This window comes from Mirounga angustirostris, unplaced genomic scaffold, assembly GCF_029215605.1.
Source record: "Mirounga angustirostris isolate CCGP_5_RB_7025 unplaced genomic scaffold, mMirAng1.0.hap1 SCAF_5, whole genome shotgun sequence".
Taxonomy (NCBI): Eukaryota; Metazoa; Chordata; class Mammalia; order Carnivora; family Phocidae; genus Mirounga; species Mirounga angustirostris.
Genome location: NW_026991713.1, coordinates 177,907,038 through 177,919,386, shown reverse-complemented (window position 1 = coordinate 177,919,386; position 12,349 = coordinate 177,907,038). Strand labels below are relative to the sequence as shown.

The 12,349-nt window shown below is 52.5% G+C and overlaps 1 non-coding gene across 1 annotated transcript; it reads right to left on the bottom strand.

Moving 5' to 3' along the window:
* Nucleotides 1-6,350: 6,350 nt before the first annotated feature.
* LOC123845030 (U4 spliceosomal RNA) lies at nucleotides 6,351-6,498 on the bottom strand. Its single transcript, XR_006790890.1, has one exon. It is a non-coding gene; the product is annotated as a U4 spliceosomal RNA (small nuclear RNA).
* Between the last annotated feature and the right edge of the window lie 5,851 nt (nucleotides 6,499-12,349).

The following is a 12,349-nucleotide window of genomic DNA, read 5'->3' as shown; positions in this document are numbered from 1 at the left end:
AACAACAGTGACAGGCAAGGCGGCGGCATCTGCAGGAGAAGAGCCTGAGGCTTGCTCCAGGCTCCTGCCATGCCTGGCCTGGTGGCTCTGGGCCCACCCCAGCCGGTCAGGGACACTCCGAGGGGCAGGAGGGCAGAAAGCCCTGCACACAAAGCCCAGGAATCTCCTTGAGCCGCACAGCCGTCAGGAGCCTGGTGCTGAGGTCAGATCTGGGTGGTAAAACGAGCTGCCACCCTTCCCGGCTGTGAGCTGCTGGAGTCCTGACCCCAGGCCCTGTGGCTGTGACCTTATTTGGAGATAGGGTGATGGCAGAGGTGATCAGGTGAAGATGAGTGCATGAGGCGGGCCCCGATCCAGCATGACCTATAAGGGAAATCTGGACTCACACAGAGGGGAGGCGGTACCAAGAGGCAGCGGGGATGCTGTGCGAAGTTCGGATCCACGGGGCCATAAACCAAAGGACATCTGGGGCTGCCAGAGCCTGGGAGAGGCAGGCAAGGCTCCCCCCGACCGGTTTCGGAGGGAGCGCGGCCCTGCCCACACCTGGATTCCGGACTTCAGGTCTCCAGCCTGGGAGACACTGCACGCTGTCCTAAGCACCTCGTCAGGATGGCCACAGGAGCCCGGGACGGTCGTAGAGTCGTCACGGCTAAGGAGAGGATCATGCCCACGCCGAAGCTGCAAGCTGCTGGGCCCTGGGGATGGGCTTGCTACTGGCAGTTTCTGTTCCCTTGGGGCTCAGGGGAGAGCTGGGGGGAGGTCCTTTTCCCAGCCAGATGAAGATGAGCTTGACCTTAGCGTTGCACTCCTTTGATTTTATTTCATGATATTTTATTTTGCTGGCTGGGAGTGGGAGAAGGGCAGGGAGCTCAGAAACCCTGAATGTAACTGTATGTAAAATTTGAAATGCAATTCTGTTGAGCCAAGAGCCCTGGAATGCTCAACCTTGTTCTCTCTCTCTCTCTCTCTCTCTCTCTCTCACACACACACACACAAGCTGGCCCAAGCTCCTGAGGAAGGCAGGGGGCAGGACCAAGCAGGTGGCTCTGACTGCAGGCCTAGCTCTTATCAAAGGCAGGAGAGGGTTGCAGATTCTTTTGTAAGTAAACCATCCACTCTCTCTTTCTCTTTTCCTGCATCTGTGTTCCCTCCCCCACCTCATGCACCCCGCTCCCCCCGCACTTCCTAACAGACCCAACTTGCAGAGATTCCTGGCTCCTGTATATACCTCCAGTAGCATACTAATTGTTTCAAATGGTTCTCATCCATGGTTAAGTGAAGATAAAATTTTAATGATTTAATTAGCAAGTTCAAGGAAAAAAAAGATCATAATGAAGAAAGGTGTTTGCAACTGTCCTGGGCTTTGAGCATTTCTCATAATGCTGTGTTTGAGTTGCAGGAGGCTAGGCCTGGAATGTTCATTGCCTCCTGTCCTGGAGGGGGCCCTACTTGTCCCCCACGACTGTGGGGAGCAGGGCTGGCTCTCACCTGTGTCCAAGGGGCTGCGCCCAGGGGCAGCTGGGAGAGGGCGCCCTGGAAAGGTTTGCTAATCAGCCTCACCGGGCCCATTAACTTGCAATCCAGTGGAGGCACCTGATGCCATTTTCCAAAAGCTGCTCTAGAACCCGGTCGGCTTTTCACACATTTCTTGTGACTTTTTTCCTGTTCTCGTTTCGGTGAACAGCTCTGAATGGCCCCATAGTGTTCATTGAGCAGAAGGCATCGTGTCCCAAAAAGCCAGCAGACGGCGTCTCCCTGGCCGGCTCTGGCAGAGGAAACAGTGTGTGCCCGGCTGCTTCAGAACTCTCTGGAAATGGAGCGCCCGGTGCTCACTGCTGGTGCAGACTAGATAAGGAACAAGTGTGCCCCCTCCTTCCTTGAGCAGACAATGCCTGCATGCATGGGGCTCCTGTTCCCCCTGCCCTAAGTTGAAGTCCCACTCTTCGTGTCACATGCATGGTGAAGGCAGGGACCCAGCGCTTCCTGAAACTCCCCTGGTTTGGGCCACGGTCTTTATATGCAGGAGATTCACCTGACAGGTTCACCTGGAATGGCTACGTAATCCACCCCCTTTCTATCTGCTCTTCCCTCCCACTGGCCTGACTGTTGGTATTAATCATGTATTTTATTTTCTGTGTTCTGATGCTTTGAGATCTTGGGGCCTTGCTGACCCTACAGGGACTGTCCCTCCAGCTAGCTAATTCCTAGAGATAACAAACAACTCCCCTGGGAACATGTCTTTCAAATACAAACCAACCAATCCAGAGTCCTGCACCCCAACCCCCTCCTCCATGGGGCCCTCACCCTCTGGGCCGCTGTCCCACTGCCCTAATCCCCCAGGGCCACCTGGAGTCCACTGAAATGATTCAAACTAGCCTGTCCTAAACCTGCCCACCCTGCTTCGCTCGTTCCTCCCACGGAAGCCAGCCACGTTTTCCTCCTGTTCCCTCTGCCTCTGGACTGACCCTGGTGCTCACCGGTGTGGCCCTGAGTGACATGCAGCCTCCTGTTTCTGTATGTATGAGAATAAAGACGATTTCCTTATGCTGGTCCTTTCCATGTCTGTTTCTCCCCACAGCTGATGACAACAAATCCCGAGGACCTTCGAATCCAGACCTCTTCTTAGCGTCAGATTTTGTGAAGCCCAGCACCAAATCGCTATCTTAGGGCTGTTTCGGAGCTGCAAACATCCAGACCCACAAACATCCAGACCTGTGTTCCACTCTTCTTCCCACGAGGCTGATCCGGAGAGGTGACATCACTGGACGAACCTGTCTTTGGCTTTCCATTGGGCTAAACCAGGGGGGAGCCCCAGAAGGAGTTCAGAGAGACAGAGGGGGTCAAGGCCTGTGTCTGTTGTTGATTCCCCCAGCTTTCCCCTTGCATGGTGGCCTAGGGCCATGTGTGTCCCTTGACTGAAGTTACAGGTCACCTCAAAGTGGTCTTCTCCATGGGACTCTCTCTTCCCTGCCGCATTGGGGCTGGATGTGGGGGCAGCTGACTGTCCCTAGCCCTGAGACACTTCATTCCCCAGTGGGCCCCCAGCAGACTCCTCACGGCTTCGTCGACGGTCTTTCTGAAACCCTTGTTGAGTTATCTTGATTCAAGGGCACCATCTTTGCTGGGAGGGTCCTGACACAGAGCCCATGTTGCATGACTTTGGGGTTCCACAGACAGACAAGGAGGGGGTGTGCCTCTGAGAGCCTGCACTCCTCCCTGGTTCTTTCGTGTCAGCTTTCCCTCCCCCACACAGTCCCCTTCCTTCCTTTCAGAGAGGAGGGCCCAGGGATGCAATATTTCTGCCAAAAAGTCTTTCCCTGATGGAATTTGCTGCTGGCCCAGACTGCACACTGCCAGACAAAAGCCTGGCTTTCTCTGCCAGGAGATCAGGGCATGGGAGGTCACCGAGGCCTGCTGTGGGACCGGCCTACCCCGGCAGGGGGGACAACGCCTCACGTATGAATAACGCCTTCACAGATGGTTTCTAAATTCCTTCCCGCAAAGGAGGCTGTAGAGGTGCCAAGGGGGAAGGTGGGCACCTGCCTGCTGCTCTGAGGCAAGGAGAGATGGGGAGTGGAGGGAGGGAAATGTAGGTATGAAAGCCAGGTGCAGGGAGAGGGGAGGAGGCAGGACAAGCTGGATGCATGTGCAAGAGGTGCTGTGGACCCCAGAACCACCCAGAGAAAGTGGAACCATCGATTCAAGGGAAATAGCTGGGCTCAAAACCAGGGGTCGTGCTGAAGGGTCTCAGAGACTCCATGCTAGTGCTCCACATGCAGAGATGTGGCTGGTGTGGCTGCCGTGTGCAGTGTAGACAAGCCAGAACACGTGAGCCAGTCACAGGAAGGGAGTGTATCAGTCAGCTCTCAGTGGAGAGGTGCTGCATAACAAAGCACCCCAAACTCAGTGGCTTATAATAGCAATCATTTATACTCTCGGGCCCGAAGGTCAGCGGAGAGTTGGAGGACTTAGACTGGGCTTGGCCGGAGGGGCTCTGAGCCACATATCTCTCATCACCCCCTGAGACAGTGGATGAACCAGGCGTGTTCTGTTTGTGATGATGGCTGAAGGTAAAAGAGAAGATGCAGACATGCATGTCTTGAAGCCCAGGCTGGGAACTGCACACCTCACGCCTTCCTGATGCTATTGTGCCAAGCAGGTCCTATAGATGAGCCCGCGGTCAGCAGTGGGAAATACCCTCCTCCCCTTTCATGGGAAGAACGGCCAAGTCACGAGGCAAGGGGACTGGATATGCAGGGAGGGGAGGGGCTGGGCCAGTGGCGGCCACATGGGAGAGAGAGGTGGCCGCAGAGTAGGGGTCTTGGCATCTCTGGAAATTATGAGGCGGGGAAAACTTCACATCCAAACTTTTGGACTTTTCTGGAATAGGTTTTTAAAGTTTAGTGAGCTCACATAGGACTCTGAGAGTCTCCACCTAAAGTAGCTTGTCCCCCAGTGGGCATTTTCCCAGAAAGCACAGTCTCTTTCTCAGCATTCTCTCTGGAACATCCGTCTGACCCTGCAGGTGTTTTCTGAACACCAGAATGACAGGTCATCCACAGGTCCAGAAACCAGGAGGTCACAGTGAAACTCCTCGCCCCATGCTGGAGACAACACAGTTGTGCCAGAATCCCGATGTATCCCCCAAATGCAACCCAAGTAGTCTCCGATGTCCCCCATGGCTCTGTCCAGTAGTGTCACGTAGATGGAAACAATCCATCGGATAACTGATTAAAAAGAATTCCAATATTGGATCTTTTTTCTCTCGAACATTAAAGGAGACACCAATAACACCTTCCTTAAAAAAAGAAAAACTTAAAAAATCAATAGACAAGTTTCCTAATGTGAAACTTCTAGCAAATCAAATTCCTCCTCTTGGTACATTTATCAGGCGTGGACTGGGAGCCCTGAGTGTGTTCACAGCTCACGATTAGCCGCGCACACCCCGTGGTAAGTTCTGCTGAGGGATTTTCTCTGGCTGTTTCAGGGAGCAGGTGCTGTATTCAGGGGATGACCCCCTGTTTTCTGAGCAGCATTTGGAAGATTTTCATGTGGCTTCCAGCCCCATGGTGGAAAATCAAGTGGGAGAAGTGAGTCAATAAATCAAGAGTGGTGCACAACAGCTCTTGGCCCACTCCACTTAAACAGGTGTGTGCTCACCCCCTCCCGACACAAAGCTCCTTAAACACCACTTACACGGGGCAAAACACTTAGGATCCTCATCACGAGAAAGGATGCTTGGATGGGGCAGACGGCAAGTTTCTCAGAGCAAACCTCCTTGGGCCATTAGGTGCTTCATCCATGGGACCCAGAGGTTCTCTACATCTCCCGCGTTTCTCCTGGGGGCTTGTCTCTGGACCATTCATCTTGCAGACAGACCACAGCAAGGGATGCTCGGGGGCTGAGCCTGCGCTCCAAGCCCTGTGAACGGGCGGGTTTGATGGAGGCAAGAGGAGAGCAGACTTCGGTATTTCCTCTTGTGACACTCTCCCTGGCCAGGAGCCTCCTTACCTGAGCACAGTGGAAATGTGTCCTGTGGCCCTATCACACACCTGGGGGGACCCCGAGAGAGTCCACGCCGGACCATGGTCTCCGTGGATGCCGTGGCCAAAATGCAGGGACAAACCAAAGAAGGACCTTTAAAAGCATAATGTTGGCTAGAGGTGATTTTTAGCTCACAGGACCTTGGGGTTTACTCTCCAGTTAAGGGGACTGCACAGCCCCAGGCAAAGACTCTTTAGGTGGTACCAGATCTGGGGAGTGTGTGGGGCCATCTTGTGACACCACTGCCCACATCCCAGGGCTCCCATCTCACCATCCCCAGCCCCGCCTGAGGACCAGCACTGGAGGACCTCTGGGAAGAGCACACAAAGGATCTCAGGTGTCAGCGCTGGCTGACGAGGCAGCAGGAGGGTTGGTGGGAGAGCAACTTGGTGGGATTTCCACCATTAGCCTGAATCGACTCTCCTATAAGAAGTACCTGGGATCCCTCACAGAGGTAAAGAGAAAAGCATTTGATGATACCTCTGCCATGGGTTGAATCACACCCTCCAAAAGAGGAAAGTTAAAGTGGTAATCCCCAGTACCTGTGAATGTGACCTTCTTTAGGAATAGGGTCTTTGCAAGTGTCATCAGGTCATGAGGAGGTCATGTTGGGTTAGCGTGGGTCCCAACCAAAGGCTGGTGGCCTCAGAAGACAGGGGACGTTTGGACACACGACAGTGGGAGAGAAGGCTGTGTGCAGACACAGGCAGAGATTGGAGGGATGTGTCTACAAGCCCAGGAGCCTGGGAACAGCAGCAACTCACAGGAGCTGGAAAAGAGACACAGGACAGATTGCCCCTCTCGTCCTCCAGAAGGAAACAATCCTGCTGACGCCCTGATTCTGGACTTCTGGCCCCCGGATCTAGAAGGGGCTCTATTCCTGTTGTTTTCAATTAGCAATAATCGCACCTTGGATAAACCTCATTGGCTACAATACTGCCACTGCACAAAGCTCTATTGCTGTTGTTTTAAGCCCCAGCTTATGCTTGTTTGTTATGGCAGCCCTGTGACACGGATACCCATGCATGGGGGGTCAGGGCGTATGTAGACACAGGCTCTTGGGAAGGTGATCTGCTGACACTTTTCCAAATGTCAGACACCCCTAGCCCCTGACCCAGCTTCTCCTCTGCTAGGAACTTGTCCTACAGATGTGTTCACACAGGCACTCAGAAAGCATTTCTACAGCATGCTCTTTCCAACACTGCAGAAGTGAACCAAAAATGGAAAACAGCCCAAAGCAATGAGTCTGCTTGACTGAGTTAGGGTACTTTTCCTCTATGAAAAAGAATGAGGAAGTTCTTTGTGGGCCTATATGGAACAGTATCCAATGCATCTTGCTCAGGAGAAAAAGTCAAGGCGCCAAAGGAAGAGAATGATTCACTAGCCCTTTTGAAGTTGAAGGGATTCTGTATACACATGTGTATAAGAAGTACACAAAGCAGAGATACAAGTACAGCTGTGTCTTCCTGAATGAGGTGCAAGCATCAGTGACATCTTCGCCTCCGTCAGGACAGGGAGGGAGCCTGCCCTCTCCCTACACCCCTTTGTACTGATGAACTCTTTACCTCCTGCACAGAGTACCTGATTTTTAAAAACCTAACTTTTTTTTTTATGTTCTTGTGCTTTGTATTTGGCAATATTATTCTTGGCTCATGAGCTGACTTTTAGTTTGCACAATTTGAAGAAGAATTTGGTCAACATTGAATGAAAATGGAAAAACCATTCCAAGCCTCTACCTTCAGGGAGTGGGCGGTGGTGGGTGCGGTGGGGGACATTCCGTGGTGACAACACCACATGAGTGATTCATCTCGTGCTGTCCCTGCTCAGTTTGACAACTACCCTCCTCGCTCAGCCTGCGCTTGACACGCAGCCATGTGGCGGTCACTGTGGATGCTGTGACACCATCCCCGCTCAGATGCAGTCACTGGCAGGGCAGTTAGGTGGCTTGTCCCCAATCCCAGGAGCAAGAGCTTCTGCCCAGGTCCCCTGACTATGACTTTGGGCTTTATCTACGGGTTGCCCAGGGGAACTGAAAATCAGACACGAAAGCAAGAACACATCGAATTCAAAAAAAATTTTTTTAATGTCATTTTAACCTTTACCCTGATACAGAATAGTCTCCCCTGGCAGCCGAGGATGGGAGGGGGTGGTTAGGTCGTGTTGCTGCCCTGTTCCGAACTCAACCAGATTTCCTCATCACTGTCACCAAGAGAAAAAGCTGAACCTCGCCATCCTCTGTGGGGTCCGCAAGGACTGTCCCCCACTGCTCATCCAAGCTCAGCTGCCTTCTGGAAACTGGTTCACTCCCCACACCCACCCCTCCAGCCAGCTGGCCTCCCCAAGTCTCCTCTACCTCTGCACCTGTGTCTCCCACCCCAGAGCGCCCTTGCCCTCCTCTGTCTCTGCAAGGCTGAGTGGCTTGTTCCATGAAAATGTCCCCTCTCCGCTGGCTCTCCCAAGCACCCTCATTAAATTTGCAAGCCCACTCTGCACTCCCCATTCCCCTCCCGTGCTTCATTTTTCCTCATAGCACTTTCCTTCTGCTATTTGATGTAATGGGCTTATTATCCTGTGTGTCTCTCTTCCCCCGTCATGGACTAAATTGTGTCCCCTCCCTTCCCATTTATATGTTGAAGCTCTAACTCCTAATGTGTCTGTATCTGGAGTTGGAGCCTTTGAGGAGATGATTAGGTTACATGAGATCATGGGGGGGGGTGCAATCCAACACGACTGGTGACCTTGAAAGAAGAGGAAGAGACACCAAGGATCCCTCTCTCTCCCCATGGGTGCACAGCAGGAGGGCAGCCACCTGCAAGCCAGGAGGAGCTCTCGCCAGAAACCAGCCCTGATGGCACCTCGATCTTGGACTTGCAGCCTCCAGGACCATGAGAAATAAATGTCTGTTGTTTAAGCCGCCGGTCTGTGGTATCTTGTGGCAGCCAGAGCAGATCGCCCTGATTGGAATGTCAGCTCCACGAAGACGGACGTTTGGTGCTCTTGTTCTTTTTTGCATAACTAACTCCTATAGTAAGGGAACTGAGTAAACGTTTGCTGAGTGCATAAGAGAATTTGGATGTGGCCCCCACAGGGCCAGTAGAGAAGGGTTATGGGGCTTCTCAGTATGTCTGGGCGCCATGGGGACAATGAGTCCATACCTGGTTGGTGACAGTCGCGGCTTTCCCCAATTCCTTCTGGAAGAGTGTGTGAGGGCCTGCCTCTGCTGTGATGATTGCATCTTTCTGTGCCCACCCTGCGCTAAGATCTTCCACCAGACGGACTGCTTACCTTTTCAGTGCTTCAGAGGAGAAACCAGCGAGGGCTGCCGGATACGGAACAGGTGCATCCCCATCCCCGCGTCGGATTCCAGTGGGCCCTCCGCAGGCTCCAGTCTGTTCAGCTCCGGCCCTGGAGACATCCGCCTGCCCCCTCTGAGCTGGGAATCCACCTCATCGTGTGAAGTCGAGACAGCAAAGACAGTGTGGGTCGCACTCTGCCTGACTCCGGATGGCACACCTCCGTTTATTTTCTGTTCCTGGTGCCAAAATGCGAGACACGCGCCATATGCCCACTGATTTCCAAAGACTGTGGGATTCTAGATGCATCGGCAGCATTCACACACTTGGGGAGGTGTGATGATTGCCGCCACGCAGAGCGCACCCGTGACTGCATGCCAGGAGGCTCCGAGCTCCTTCCTGGACACATCAAACATGCACATATGGTGTTGGAGGTGCCATAATTCCAGACACATAGCATATGTCCTTGGAGCAGACAAGGCACTAAATTAATTCTAAACACCGGTTGTAAGTTTCTTACCGAAATGCTCCCTTCACTGTATAAATAGCTTTTGTGTTCCACATTTCCTACGGCGGACTCTATGGAAGCCCAGACATGCGATTCTGGCTTGATTTTTATAGCGCTGAGCGATCTTCAAAATAGCCCCATCTCCATAAAGGGAAATTTGGGGAAAATGATGAAATGTGAAACAAAGGGACATGGAGTCCTCTCCTCTTTGTCTCCGTAGGGAGGACTCGGGGCCTCTGAAGGACGCAGGCCCTAATCCTCTAAGGAGGGACGTCGTCCTGGTTCTTACCTTCACTTCTCCGGGATGGGCTGTGTCCCCACTGACATCTGGAGTCTGGGCTTCTTGGCCCCAGTCCTACCTCTGCTTCTCTGCTGAGTTGACGGTTTGCTCCATGTTGGTAATGACCCCTAGGTAACATCGGGAACACCAGAACAAACTAGAATCCTGGCCAGAGGAGGCCAAAATGACATGGAAATTACTTTTTGGGTGAGTATGTTTGGGGAGCCAGGAACAACAGAGGAGCAGAGCCCCTGGGGCTCAGCCTGAGTCTTGAGCCTTGGACCTCCTTGGCCCTCCCCTCTCTTGCCCTGCATTCTCATCCCCTCCCTCCTCTCCCATCCTCTTTCCTCTTCTCCCTCTCCCCCAACCTCCTGTTCCAGCCTCTAGTTCTGCTCCCCTTCCTCATGACAAGACCAACCAGGACCACAGCCGGTCCGTGTGATTATTTTATGGATGTTAGAAAAGTGTGCTCTCCTGAGTATACACAACTCTGTGGCCTCTCCCCTTAGTAAGTGGACAATGCCCTTTGCAAAGGAAATGTCTCCCCTTCCTCCGAGCAGATGCAGCTTTGTGATGAGCATAGAGCTCAGTGAATGGAGGACAGGATGGATTTCAGCTCCCCCTTGGCTGGGTGCCTTTGTACAGTGCACAACCTGTACAACAGTCCCGGGCAGCCTGGAGAACATGCTCCTACCCCCTTGGTCTGGAATACATACTTCCTACTTGCTACTGGCTTTTGTGGCAGATTATATTCTCAAACAAACAAACAAACAAAGTCAGCAACAGTATCTCCCACTTCACACAATCTTCTTACAATGACAGTTCTTTCATCTATAGTGGGGTCTATCCCCTTGAATCTGAGTGGTTATGACTGTGGCAGAAGTGATGCTATGTGACTTCCAAGGCTAGGTTATAAAAGGTGATAAAGTTTCCACTTGGTTCTCTTGGGATGCTTCCAGGCCACCAGGAAGCCAACCAGACCACGCTGAGAGAACACAGGGAGAAGCCCTGGGTCTGCATTCCAGCTGACAGCCTAGCTGAGGTCCCAGCCAACAGCCCAGCACCCACTGCCAGACATGTGAGTGAAGGTGCCTCCAGGTGATTCCAATCCCAGCTGTGCCCAGACTTCGAGTCTCCCAAAGGCGGTGGAGGTGGGGCCAGGCATGGTGAATTCTTGGCTCAGAGTCTATGAACAGGAACTGGTTCTTTTCCACCACTAAGCTGGGGCGTTTTTATTGCACGGCAATAGTAATTGGGATAGCCTTCAAAACTCAGCTCTCTGCTCCCTCCTTCAAGAAGCCCTCCAGGATGCCTAGACTGGGTCAAATCCTCTATCTTCTGTGCCCCTGTCCCTTGCCCCAGGCTACTTGATCTCAGCCCTTACACTGTGCATCAGCTCACTTAATCCCCACCTCAACTCTGTGAGCCAGGTATTCCCATCCCCATGTCACAGGTCCGGATATCGAAGCTTACGAGGTCAGGGGACGCTGCTCGGGTTGACAGCTGACGTGGCTGTGAAAAATGTGGAAATGCGTAAAAGAAAATACATGAGTATTTCTCCAGGTACCAGGCTCCTGGGCCCTCCAACTTGTACGGGTGGAACCCTTCGCAAGGACCCCTGACAGGTGAATGAAGCCTGCGGCACCTCCTGTGTTCAGCATCCCTCCCACGAGGTAAGCTGTCGTCCCCCAGGGCTGTCGGGACCCCCAAAAACAAAACAGCAAGAAGGCAGGTTCCCAGCTAAGCAGCAACAAATCGGTCACATGGCTCGGACACATGGCTGCGGTGGCTGGAACGTTCAGCTCTCTTGGGGAACCTGGCTCTGAGTGGAGGTCAGAACTCTGCGGGCGACACCAGGTAGGACGCAATGGGGAGGTGCGTGTGACTGATGTTTTCTCTGGTGGAGGCCTGCGGGGTCCCGCGAGCCAGGGCTCTGTTTGCAGGCTCCGCTGGGCCCCAGGCTGAGAAACTGGGGGCACTGACCTCGCCTGGTGGCCTGGGAGCTGGTGCGGTTTCCTCACTGGCCGGAACCGCTGTCGTCTGTGATGTAGGGGTGGCCTCGGAGGGGCAGGGACGGGCAGAACCACCCCCTCGTACAATGAAACCTTTTTTTCCCATAACACATCCCTTTTATATATTGACTTTGAACATCACGAGTGGCTTGCATTTTTAAGAAACCACACAATACAGTAAAACACTGTAAAAACTGGTTTCAAATGGAACATAGAATTCAAAGTTAAAGTGCTCTCTTTCTTCCCACCTCCCCACTTTCTCCCTACAGAGGAACCACTGTTAATACTTCACCCTCCTCCTTTATAGTCTCTTGTCCATGGGTTTGCATATGGAAACACACAGCCTGTCTGTATACATTCCGATACAAGGTTTTACGTAAGTGCAATTGTATGGTTTGCGTTATTCCGTGACTTGTTTTGCACTGAACTTTTTACTCATTGTCTTGGGTTGTTGTTGTTTTTCCCATGTCTGCACACTTAGCTAAAAAGCTCCTTCTTCTCGAAACTGCCTGGTTTTCCAGAGTGCCACTGTGTCACGGTTTATTTACTCAAGTCCTTCTTGGAAGCAATTTGGACTGCTTCCCGTTTTTGCTGTTACTATTGCTCAAAATCAACATCTTTCCAGTTACTTACTCCTTGGTGTATTTGTGCAAGTGCTCCTACCAAATAGGTTGAAGTGGCATTGTGAAGTTAAAGGGTGTGTGCATGTAAA